This window comes from Octopus bimaculoides, chromosome 21 (assembly GCF_001194135.2).
Source record: "Octopus bimaculoides isolate UCB-OBI-ISO-001 chromosome 21, ASM119413v2, whole genome shotgun sequence".
NCBI lineage: Eukaryota > Metazoa > Mollusca > Cephalopoda > Octopoda > Octopodidae > Octopus > Octopus bimaculoides.
The window spans coordinates 17429973-17441385 of NC_069001.1; the positions used below are offsets into that span (position 1 = coordinate 17429973).

At 36.9% G+C, this 11413-nt stretch overlaps 1 long non-coding RNA gene across 1 annotated transcript in view; it reads right to left on the reverse strand.

Annotated features, from left to right (window-relative positions):
• Nucleotides 1-11413, reverse strand: part of LOC128250453 (uncharacterized) — a 106205-nt gene that overhangs the window by 5496 nt on the left and 89296 nt on the right. Inside the window, exon 2 of the long non-coding RNA XR_008266467.1 lies at nucleotides 10315-10467. This is a non-coding gene — a long non-coding RNA (uncharacterized LOC128250453). The remainder of the gene's footprint in view (nucleotides 1-10314; nucleotides 10468-11413) is intronic.

Sequence of the window (11413 nt, forward strand, 5' to 3'; positions counted from 1 at the left end):
CATGATGACGAAGACGACAATGATGACAATGATGACGAAAACGACAACAAGGGTGACGATGGTGATGTTTAGCCCTAAGCCAGCCCAACGTGAGCAGAACTACGAATGAAAGAATTGCAGCTGTAATCAATCTGTCTCTTTTTATATCATTATCCGAGTTGACAACAGGGTATGATATAAGGGAGATTTGGCTATTTTCTCTAGCTGATCAAGTAACTTCCGCTGGCAAAATGATTAAACAGAAAAGTTGGGTAGTTTGAATAAGTCTGTCTGCCGTGAGGAGAAAAAGAAGATTTGGGACGTTTTGGAACTTAATCGATAAAAGACACAAAATATTTGTTTTCTATCTCTGACAAGGAGGCCAACATCAAGCACTGGACTCTTTTTCTTCAGACAATAGAGAAACTTCTTCAAACCAAAGAAAAGGCCAGGTAAAGCAATGTTGAAAAAAGGAGAGATAGAAAACCGGCAAACACGTATCAAATAGAGATTCTCAAAATGGTCGCACAATTTACAAGAAATAGAAGCCTGCTTTGTATCGTGTGATAAACTGCTATGTTAAGAAAGAAGCATCAGATAATGCTTTCCAATATATTTAGAATGTTTCTCACTAAAAGACTGTTTAGTCATGGCTGGAGTACATTTAACATAAGTCTTCCTTCAAACATTTTACAAATAAAATTTACCCATTAAAGCATTCTCAAAAAAAAAAAAGATAACATACATATACATATATTTATACATGTGTATGTGTGTGTATGCGCACGCATATATATATATATATACAGATATGTATATATATGAGTATGTGTGTGTATATATATATATACGTATATGTTTATGTATTTAAATATACATGCATATATAGATTTAAATTTTATATATATATATATGTATTTGTATGTATTTATACATACATATGCATACAAGTATACATGTAAATGTACATGTGTATACACACGATATGTATATACACACACACATATGAACGATATTATATGTGTATGTATCCGTATGTATGTGCACATACGTGTATATACACACGCACATATGCGCGCACGTACACAAACACACACAAGCACACACATACACACACGCACGCAAGCACACACACACACACACACACACACACACACACACACACACTCGCATCTATGTCAGAGGGGATTATTGTAAATTTTCTAATGAGAAACAGATTTAAATTATTAAATCCCCCTACTTAAGGCAAACATCAAAACGTGTCCTATTCATGATATTATGTCTGCGGTTTAGTTCCTTATTATAGGCAACTGATACCCTATCAGGTGTACACAGTCCTTTAGCAAGAAGGCAATGGGGTGAACAGACCGTCAGACACTTGAAGATAAAAATAAAGGTGTAAAGGGCTACCTCGAAGTAAAATTGCTGTGCTGTGAGGTGGATGAGAGCTGCAAATAGCTTGCGTTTATGTGCATATTCTGAGGAGACACGTGTAGGTTGAGAGTGGGTGGGGGTGACGCTTGCAATTTAGTAGTGAAATTATTTTTATAGTTTCCCCAATTGGGTCTCTGTTTTACAACACATGCATTCAAATTTTGGCACAAAGCCACCAATTTCGGGAAAAAGGGTTAACTTGGTTACACAGACCCCCAGTGCTCAACTAGTTCTTATTTTATCTACCATGAAAGGATGAAAAGCAAAGTCGACCTCGATGGGATTTGAACTCAGAACATGAAGACGGACGAAATGCCGCTTAACATTTTGCCGGGCGTGCCAACAAATGCATTTATGGTGCATTTTAGTAAAAAAAAGAGTAAGGAGTCGATATCCTCCACCATCATCACTACAAGAACTGGAGACAGTTTTAGCTGAAAAATGGACAAAAATTTCTTTGGAAAGAATTCAAACTTTGTACGAATCCATACCTCGTAGAATTTAAGCTGTAATTACTGCCAAAGGCGGTCCTACCCCATATTAAAATAAATCTGTTTGAAATTTTAAGGTGTTTCCATTATTTTGTCCAACCCCTGTATTATCCTCGTTGACAGGTTGCTGATATGAAATGAAGTGTTACATACTTTATAGTAAGCAAATTGTAGCTTCAGTTCTTTGAAACTATTGGATTCGGTGTGTATATAAACTGACTGGCTACTTATATAAGTCAAGTGAAATACCAATGATAAGAAGCTAGTAAGGCTGTTCCGTGGAACTCTGGTGTAAGCGCCCCATATGACCTCTCATAACATTTTTTTCATTTCGGTATTTTCAGAATATTTTTGCTAATTTATGATCTACACACGGGAATTCATACGATTAGGAAAAACTTTTTGTTTTCAGTTTTTCAAACCCCTCAACCCATAAATACTGGAAGTTCCACTCTTTTTCGAATTTTTTTGAAACAGTTTAAAATATGGATAGTCCGAACTTTTTACTTAAACCCCAGCAATGGATCACCTTTGGGTGCATCATCCTTCCATTAAATGTATTTATGAGGAGAAAAATATTGAAAAACACCAATACATGTCAGAGTGATAAAGAAACGAGGAAACTATCAGGTGGTCGTGAGACGTGCTAACATTAACAGCTAAATCGCATACAAATTTTTTTTGCATAATCGTATGAATTCCCGTGTGTAGAACTCAAATTTGCAAAAATTTTCTGAAAATTCCCAAAAGTAAAAAGAAGTTAGGGTACTTAAACCAGAATTCTGCCAGCTGTACATAATTTCTTCAATCTACGGAGAAATGTTCAATTTGTCATGTTTAGAAATACAGGACACAGGAAATGTGTCAAGGCCAAAAGGAAGCGGTACAGCTTCCTAGGTCTAACCAACAGTAGTATTATTCCCTTCAGGAGACTGTCACTTTAAGTTGACAGCATACATGTTTGTATGTCTAATACGTAAGTTTACATATGTATATAATATAACACCATATGGTACTCCAGCATGACCACAGTTAAATGACTGAAACAAGTAAAAGAATAAAAGAATATAAGTTTCATTGATTGGACTATGGCCATGCTGTGGCACCAACTTGAAGGATTTAGCCGAACAAATCAATCTCAGTTGTCAAGCAATGGCCAAGCACAAACACAATGTGTGTACGTATTTAATTGTTTTTCTTAAAAGCCAAAACAATGCATGTTCTAAAAACATCAGTAATGCAGATCAATGATTCGTATTATTAGTTGGTATTTCAACGTTTCGGTATTAGAGATCCTTCTTCAAGAAATTTACAGAGAAAGGGTGTTGATTTCCCTAATCTGTACTTTGCATATGTATGAAGAGTTCTTTTGTATTATTATAGTATCCAGTCAGCTGCGTGCAGTTCCGAGCAGTTATTTATTTGTGGGATGTCCTTGTTAATTAAAATAGCTTCTTTTACTCTCGAGTTCCCAATGTCTCTTTTTGCAGCCTCAATGGGAATTTGGGTGTCTTGCACGTGGCATTCCCTTAGGTTTTCATTTTTTTTTAACGAAAGAAGCATTAATATTATGGTATTCGTTAACCTGTATGTTAATTTATCTGATTGTACTGTCAGATCAAAGATAAAAATATATGTCCGCAGTGCTACGTGGTGCAGCAAATGAAATGAATGGTACATCGGAAGTACTATCAAAGTTCTAATACGGGTTAAAGAACACCTCTAGACTAATGCATCTCTCGTCAAAAAACACCTACGGAAATGCTACATCCAAGATATCCAAGTTTCTCTGTCTATTTGTTCCTCGTCTCTCTACTTCTTCTTCTTCTTCTTCTTCTTCTTCTTCTTTTTCTCTGTGCACCAACCACCATTGCCATTCTCAGCTTGACAGACTTATTATTTAATAAATATTGTCATCAGTCGGTAAATAATTGCTGATACCTTTCACTTTTAATGTCTTCATCACGTTCTTGTAAGTGGAAAGCTTACCACACACACACACACACACACACACACACACACACACACACACACCTAGATGCACGCACACAATACATTATCCAAACATTTTCCAATTATTTTGTGAAGTCGAATAAGTTTATAAGATTACTGCTTCGCGCTATGTCTACCATTACGCCCACAGAGATGAGGGTTAAGCTTCAAACATTAACGACCACGAGTAACCCATAGACACAGGACCATTGCAAATCTATTCGAAACCGTTGAACTCGAGTAGACTTGTACACAACCCACAGATAAAGGACCCAACTTCGCCACACCTTGAACTTACATCTATTTTCAACGTAGTATGGACTGAGTCAACAAATGGCCGGGTGGGGGTAAGCCTGTATGGAATCGTTAGATTTGCAGGAAATAGCAACCACAATCTGTTTCAAATTCCAACTCACCCATCGTCTTAAAAGAGGGATGTATTAAACACTCCGGTCTTCGGAGGGAAATGATGAGATGGTTATGAGTGAAATGTCTTTGCTTTTAAGTTTTCTCTCAAGACTGATTGGGGGCTAAACAAGAACTTCAACACACGATCAAAGAACCCTGTCCAAAACACAAGACTCGCTTTTCTCATCACAGCACAAAAGTGAAGGACGCAAACGGAAATGAAACAACTTCCCCAATATACACACAGACCAACAACTCTTCCCAAATATTAAAATTTCTATACACACACACACACACACACACACTAACCCTGTCTTCCCACCACAGACAAAAATCAAATAGTTACGTAGCTGGGGTGTCTGCTGTCCGAGACACCCTTTGAATTTGCGTCCCTTCATGGGCCCTCAAGCTCATACAGACTTATGCAGCAGACCCAAAAGTACCACTTTCATAAAAGCATCACCGAGGGGTAGACTTCCCCCACCCCACCCCCACCGCAAAGCTACGCTTCTGAAATCAAAGGTCGCGACTTCAACAGATGAAAGGGATTGTTCTCTTTCTACTGATTTCAGCAACTGCACGGCGGCCATGTTGGGGATGGTGACTTCGAAGTGTGAAGGATTTTCTACTTACAGGAACTTCATTCGGTCTGCAATATTTTATTCTATCGATCGATCTCTGTTTATCAAGTGACAGGATTTTAACATGGCTATAGGAGAGTGATTTAAGGAACTTTGCTCGGTGTATCGACAGACACAGAAATATTGACACATACCCACACATACACATGTAGACACATATACATATGTACACATATATACATCTATAACACAGACACTGACACACATAAATACACGTACGTATTCAGGTAGGGTTTATTGCATCATAAATGAGAGATTTATTGCTGTTTACAGCATATATCACAAAGACACATGTATATGTGTGCGTGTGTGTGTATGTACACATATACATACATGCATATATACGCACACACATTATATTATATAAAGGCAAACGTGATTTATTAGTAAATTTATCTAAAGTCTATGTGAACACGGTCGAGTTGAATGGAGTTGATATACAGTGGGAACCACTGGAGGTAAAACGTCTAGACAGAGAAACAAACAAGTAAATAAATAAATATTAAGCTGTGTGGTGGTGAATGGCCGTGGGAATGGGTTTGAAGAAGAAACCATTGAATGTGGGAGGGGTGAGGTTTTTAGTTAAATATGGGGTGAGTGGGTGCAGAGCAGGGTGATAAATAATGAGGGTGGGGAAGGCTCCCGGTGGAGAAGAGGAAAGTTAATATCAGGTGAATCTAGTTAGAAGGTACTCGTGGTCGCAAACATTATTGTTACTTCGCACTGAGTAAGCGACGATCGAGTGAACTTATGATGAAAGGTATTCCAGTCGTGACCATCTCGTTTAGTTTCTTTATTCTTTTCGGAAAAATTCTCTAAACTAGCAACACTGAGACTTTCATATATATTTTAATATTTTTATACGTAGATTTGCAAGTTATTCATAAGAAATAAACAAAGGGGATCGAAGAACCCGATTTCTATTAAAACCATAGGGGGAACAACTTCACCACGACGACTACCACCACTACTAGTACTACTACTACTACTACTATTGTTATTATCATGACTGCTGCTAGTTATTCGACAGCTACAACCACTCCTAGAACTCTTGACCACTATTTGATTTACTGAAACAGATAGTAGTAATCTACTAAGTTGGAATTACCATGTTTTCAGAACTCAAGGAAAGGACCACGTGCGCATGCAAGAAATAACAGTAAACTATGAATGTCATTCTTAATTTTAATTTCAATTTTATTTTATTAATAGCCCTTTTCTCTTCTCACATATTTTATATTCATTTTTTGATAAGGTTTTTCAAAAAAACCGAAACATGTAAATCAATTAAAACGCCCAAAAAATGTTTTAAAAAAGTAGCATTTTCATTTTTATTCATCTTCAATATATTCTTTTATTCTTTTACTTATTTCAGTCATTTGACTGCGGCCATGCTGGAGCACTACATTTAGTCGAACGAATCGACCCCAAGAATTATTTTTGTAAGCCTAGTACTTATTCTATCGGTCTCTTTTGCTGAACCACTAATGTTACGGGGACGTAAACACACCAAAATCGGTTTCAAGCGATGGTGGAGTGGGGGGGACAAACACAGATACACAAATATGTGTATATATACACGACAGACTTCTTTCAGTTTCCGTCTACTAAATGCATTCAAGGCTTTGGTAGGCCCGAGGCTATAGTAGAAGACACTTGCCCAAGGTTCCACGCAGTAGGACTGAACCCGGAACCATGTAGTTGTGAAGCAAGCTTCTTATCACACACCCACGCCTGTTTCTGAATTTGAGTTGCAAGATTCTTGATGTGAAACCGTGTGTTGAAACATATATTATATTTCGGGATGGACATTTTTGGGGGGGAGGGTCAAATAAACACACGCACTATATATTCTTTCTTCATTTGTGCCCAACTGACCCTACTATACTGTCTAGTCGACAAAAGAAAAAACAATGTGCGGAATTAAAAATGTAAAATTGCAACAATTTACCCAACATACCCTCTATGTGTGTATATATATATATATATATATATATATGCATGAATGTATGTCTACACACACACACACACAGACACACACACAGACACACACACACACACACACACACACACACACACATATATATATATATATTTGGTCAGCCCATAAATAATGCGGTGTTTTTATACTTTTATTTTTCAAAATTAAGATAAAGTTTTTAAAATCTAAAATATACTCTCCTTTATTTTCTACAATGTTCCTCTTCCATCTATATGACAGACTTCTAAAATTCACTTGACTGTGAGGAAAAATACTCCTCCCGTTCTGTTCGGGCCTCGTCTACAGAATTCACATTTTTTCCGTCCAAATGATTTTGAAGACTGCGGAATAAATGATAATCAAATGGAACAATGTCCGGCGAATATGGTGGGTAGGGCATTGTTTCCCATTCAAACTGCTGCAGCCTTTCGTTGTATGTGGCCGAGCATTATCCTGATAGAACAGCTTTCGTCTCGAAACCAAAAATGGTCGTTTTTTCTTCAAGCACTGACTTAAGCCACTCAAGCTGCTCGCAATAGATCTCCGTCGTTATCGTTTGGTTCGAGTTCGAAGTGGACTAAACCTTTCATATCCCACCAAACAGATAACAACAACTTATGTGGGTAAAGACCTTCTTTAGCCTTGGGTGCAGGTGTTTCTCCTTTCCCTACCCACTGTCTTCGGGGCTTAACATTTTTATAGAGAACCCATTTCTCGTCACCAGTCACAATTCGATCCAAAAAATTTTCATTCGTGTGACGTGACAGCAAAGAAGAGCATACATTCACTCTCTGCATATGATTAGACTCAGAAAGTTTGTGAGGAACCCATTGACCCAATTTACTGACTTTTCCGATGGCACGCAGGTGTCGATGAATGGTTGAATGGCCAAATTTTAGCTTCTCTGCTATTTCCTCAACAGTTACGATGGAATTTTGTTCCATCAGAGTTTGCAGGACGTTCTCGTCGAGCTCTGCAAACCTTCAAGGACGAGTCTCGTAATTTCTGGAACCACCGTTGATCTGACTTACGCATATTGTCCGATTCCCATATACTGCATTAATATTCCTCACACTTTCCATTGCATTGTTGCCTTTATTGAACTAATAAAGTAAAATATGCCAAATATGCTCCTTTGTCACTTCCATTATAGCTTTGAAAAAATAACTGTTAAAATCGATCTGCACTCTTCAAAACTTGCACTAAGAATACAGAACAAGGTAAAATTACTACCTGCTTTTATAGTAAATGGATGCAGATAGTTTATCCCGTTTCCCTCCGACTTTTAGTTCATGCAATTAAAAAACCGCATTATTTATGGGATGACCCAATACACACACGCAAACAAGTATAAACATATCATTCGAATAAAATTTATTGCAAAATAACGAGAAATTTATTGCCATACACACACACACTCTTAATCACATGTGTGTGTGTGTGTGTGATTAATAACATCCTTGTTTAAAACGAAAATGTAACTGAGACTCAAGGGACATGAGACTCAAGGCCAAACAAGTTTCAAGGAAGTGAGCGAGGATGTTCACTGGCACCCTCGGTCTCATTCCTTCATTGATATTTGATTTTACAGGAAAGATAAAATTTACTTCAGAGGGATTGAACTCATATCGTATAGAGTGGAACCAAACACTACAAGATATTTCTGACGACATTAATTGCACCAGCAAACCGGTAACCAACTGTATAATAATTCTTTTTACTACAGGCACAAAACCAGAAATTTTGGGGGAGGGTGGTCATTGACCCCGAAAGTATGAAAGGCAAAGTCGACATCGTCGGAATTCGAACTCGGAACATAAAGCCGAAAGAAATGCCGCTAAGCATTTTGTACGGTGCGGAAACGATACCACCAGCACACCGCCTTCAACCGACTGTATAATAATGGTTTCAAATTTTAGCACAAGGCCAGCAATTTCGGGGAATTGTTAAGTCGATTACTGGTACTTATTTTATCGTTCCCGAAGGATGAAAGGCAAAGTCGACCTCAGCAGAATTTGGACTCAGAATGTAAAGACGGACGAAATGCTGCTAAGAATTTTGTCCGGCGTACTAACGATTCTGGCTGTTCGCCGCCCTCATCAGTTGTGCAATAAGGAATAACGATGGTAGTCATTAAATCTAATAAAGTTTATTGTTATTTCCGTGGCTATCTGTATGAGATCATAGTACAATTAGTATTATGCAGTTAATTAATTATCTACCTACCCACACACACTCCAATATATATAGGTGCAGGTTTCGTGTTCAAGTCCACTGCGTAGCACATTAGGCACATGTCTTCTACTATAGCCTCCCGGCCAACCAAATCCTTGTGAGTGGATTTAATAGACGGAAACTCAAAGAAGCCCCTCGTATACATACATATATATATATATATATGTGTGTGTGTGTGTGTGTGTGTGTGTGTGTGTGTGTGTGTGTGTGTGTGTGTGTGTGTGATATCTATACGTATATATCTGTGTGTATGTGTCCCTGTTTCTGTGTTTGTCCTCCCTCACCGCTTGACAACCGGTGTTGGTGTGTTTAATAAGTCCTGGAGTCGATTTGTTTAACTAAAACTCTTCAAGGTGGCTCTCCAGCATGGCTGCAGTCAAATGACTGAAACAAGTGAGAAAATTCAATATATATATATATATATATATACATGATGGACTCTTCCGACGAAGACCCACGTATGAATGTTCAGCTTTTGCCGGACGACCAGCACAAATCATTTGTTTCTGCACCGGACAACTTTATTGTTATATAAGATTATTCTTTAGAATCACTATATAAATAACTGTTAACAACAGCTGTGTGTAGGTGCTGCCTCAGGTGGAATGCGATTCAGTATTGTTGGATTTCTTTGAGTTTCCTTAGACATATCATGTCTACTACCCTCCACTAATCAGTTTATTAGATTCCAGGCGACACATATTCTTGTAATGACACAAAAACAAATGCAAGAGTAACATCATTGTAATAGTACCAGCAACAATAACACATTTGTGACCTTAATAACACTGACAGTAATAAAAGCAGAGTGTGTGTGTATATATATATGTATATATATATATATATATATATATATATACACACATATATGCGTACACATATATATACACGCACACACACACACACATATATATACACATGCACACACACACATATATATATATACATACTCATGCACACACCTATATATATGCATACATACACATACACACACACACGTGTGAGTGCGTGTGTGTATTTTTATATGTATACATATGCGTTTTTATATAAATGTCTGGCGGTAAAGAGAGTAAAGGGTAAATATGTTTATCCATGTAAAGATGTGTGTATGTATAAAAGAGGTAAATCTGCTTAACTAAAATATATTACTTACGTTTGTTGTCAATCAACCTTCAGGCTATTTCGTAATAAAACCATCTTGGAGTATATAAGGAGGAACGTGAGGTTGGTGTGCTATCGAACCGGGTTCAAATTTCAGCAAGTATTTTCAATCATCCAAATGCAATCCTTCATTCATTACACATGTCTGGAATGAAAAGTAATCAAATTTGTGATGCTGTTAATAGTAGTGGTGGTGGTGGTGGTGGTGGTGGTAGTTACAGTAGTTCGGTTATAGTTTACAATTTCGTGTCGGCGGAAACATGTGTGCATTTTAGAGCACATCTATTTAAGATGTGTATGTAAATATTTGTATGTGTTTGGTTAGTGTGCGTGTATTTACCCGGGGTGTGTGTGCGCGGGCGAGGGTGTGTGTGTGTGTGTGTGTGTGTGTGTGGTATGAGGTCTAAACTGTTTTGTTTATTTTTCATATATTTTTTCACACTTTCAAGATTGATTTAAATCATTTGATTCGATTTCAAGTGATTTCTTTTATATTTTCGCTCTCCATTTATTTTTTTAAAAACAAACATTTATTCATCCTATTTATCCTCCTATATTCATTTTATATATTAATTAATTTATTTAATTTATTAATGTATGCATTTCTTTTATATTTATATTTATTTATATATTTATTTATATTCTTATTAATTAATTTATTATATATTTATTTATGAAATCCCAGTTTAACCCTTCCTTTCATCTCCCCTTCCCATAATGCCATTCACTCTTCCGTTCTGTATTCCACAGTTCACAGATTTTCTAAACATGTTTCGCTTTTAAATTTTGTTTGATGTTTCGGCTCTCGCTCTCCCTCTCGGCGCACATACATACATACATACATACACACATACACACATACATACACACATACACACATACATACACACATACATACATACATGCATACAAGTATGTATATGTAAACTTTTACACATGCTCACACACACGCGCATGTTAAAGCAAATACACAGCCACACAAACAAATATATAGATCTCTAAATATTTTCTTATATATATATATATATATATACATACATACATATATACATACATACATACATATACACGCACACACATCTCTCTCTCTC